This window comes from Helianthus annuus, chromosome 2 (assembly GCF_002127325.2).
Source record: "Helianthus annuus cultivar XRQ/B chromosome 2, HanXRQr2.0-SUNRISE, whole genome shotgun sequence".
Taxonomy (NCBI): Eukaryota; Viridiplantae; Streptophyta; class Magnoliopsida; order Asterales; family Asteraceae; genus Helianthus; species Helianthus annuus.
Window position 1 is genome coordinate 28,576,266 of NC_035434.2, and position 2,143 is coordinate 28,578,408.

General features: G+C 32.4%; 1 long non-coding RNA gene across 1 annotated transcript; it reads right to left on the reverse strand.

Annotated features, from left to right (window-relative positions):
- Positions 1 to 1,165: 1,165 nt before the first annotated feature.
- On the reverse strand, positions 1,166 to 1,741 carry LOC110896684. Its single transcript, XR_002568084.1, has 2 exons — positions 1,637 to 1,741; positions 1,166 to 1,516 (listed from the first exon to the last, which is right to left on the reverse strand). It is a non-coding gene; the product is annotated as an uncharacterized LOC110896684 (long non-coding RNA).
- Positions 1,742 to 2,143: the final 402 nt, after the last annotated feature.

Genomic DNA, 2,143 nt, shown 5'->3' on the forward strand with positions numbered 1-2,143 from the left:
CTTGCTCATCAGTGGCAGATATTCTTTCTTTTTCCTGGAAGCTGTATATTTCTAAGAAGAAGAAAAAGGCAGTCAACTGCATAGTGATGGCCACATTATTGGAACATATGGTCGATCAAAAATGAGAAGGTATTCAAAGTTGTGCAGTTTTCAAATGCTATAATACTGGAACAAGTCAATGAGTGTACTATGTTGTGGATGAATGTCATAGCCAAAATAGAGTATTTAATGGAGAATTTAGTGACTGAAGAGTGGTACACCAGTGGTGTGAATGTAATAGAAAATTAGGAGTTTATATCTTTATTGTAAACGTACTTATCTAGTTCTTGGATAGAGTTATGGTTTGAATATATGGCATCTTGTTATGTTAAAAAAATGCCGTTATATATAATTACATTATGCACACGTGCATTATATTGACAATTACATTATGTATACATTTAATGACAATATGTTGTTGGACTCCCGATCCCCCTTGATGATGAACCTAATTCTTGTTCCGATGATGTTGATTCCAATGACACTGATGAACATGTTGAATGTTGATGATGATCCAGAAGACCCCCCCTCCCCCACACACACACACACACACACACACACACACATATATATATATATATATATATATATATATATATATATATATATATATATATATATATGAACATGAGCAATCTCTTAGACGGTCATCCAGGCGTCGTAAATCAACCGACCATCCTCTATTAGCCTATATATGATGTCAAACAATTTCTAAGCATTATTCGTCTTGTTTATGATTTTTCGTTTACAATCATTTTGTGTACTATCTGTTTTCATATTCAAAGATTGTGATTACGATCATGATATTTTGTTATCAATTACTTATTAGACATAATCATATGTAATTTCATTATTGACCACCTAACATATACTACCAACATGGTTACTGTTTCGAACAATGAACATGTGCATACATGTTTATTGTTTCACTCCACATGGGCATTACCAACATTAAGAAATTATCACACAACTCTTGTGTTAAAACAATTAAATATAACACCCTCATCATAAGAATCACATAATCCGATCAACATCATTATTGCACATATGCACCACCAACATATACTATACCAAACAACATATTACATCCTAAATTAACAAATATAACCATCTGTAACGCATTATACAATTCCAATATGTATGCTATTTCAAACTATGCACACGTGCAGTACCAACATTCCCTCTACCAAACAACATAATACACCATATATTAACAAACATGATCATTTGCCTCTTATACTGGCAATTTTGTTGCTATCTTCATCCTCATGTTCTTAAGTTGCAAGTCTTGAATTTCTTTATATTTGCTGAATATGCAATCAAACTTCTCACCACTCCCACTATACATTTTCATATGTCGCACAGCGAACACCCGTAAACTGTGAAGTAATAAAGGGATTTCGTTTACTTGTTCAATTTTTTCATCGTGATTTCGCTCACTTGTCCTTCTCTATATGCTTTTTTTCTTCTTGTGCACCTACATGTGCAATAATTATTGTGTTTACATAAATGATATCATTTAACGTGAAAGTAATAAAGGGATGCACATGTGTATAACTCCCAACTGAATATTCGAATATTAATCAACCTTTTTTACCTCTTTGTTTAACCATTGCGTAATCATCTTCCATTGCATCCGACCATTTTTTGACCCTTCATCCCTTGATTTCAAAACGTAAGTTACCTTCTTAGAATTTTTCCGTTATCGATCTACGATAATAAACAAAACAAAAAAACATAGGATTAACAAACATACAATCTCAATGAATATGTGCATTAACATTAACTTTATCATTACTATATACACTATGCACATGTGCATAGTCAAAAATTACATTGTTAACATAGTCTGGCAAACTATGCACATGTACAACAACATGAATGACCTTATTAACATATTCTGGCAAATTATGCACATGTGCCTAACTGCACGTTTGCATCAATATGACTGACCTAATTCGTTTACTTGTTCAATTTTTTCATCGTGATTTCGCTCACTTGTCCTTCTCTATATGCTTTTTTTCTTCTTGTGCACCTACATGTGCAATAATTAATGTGTTTACATAAATGATATCATTTAACGTGAAAGTAATAAAGGGATGCA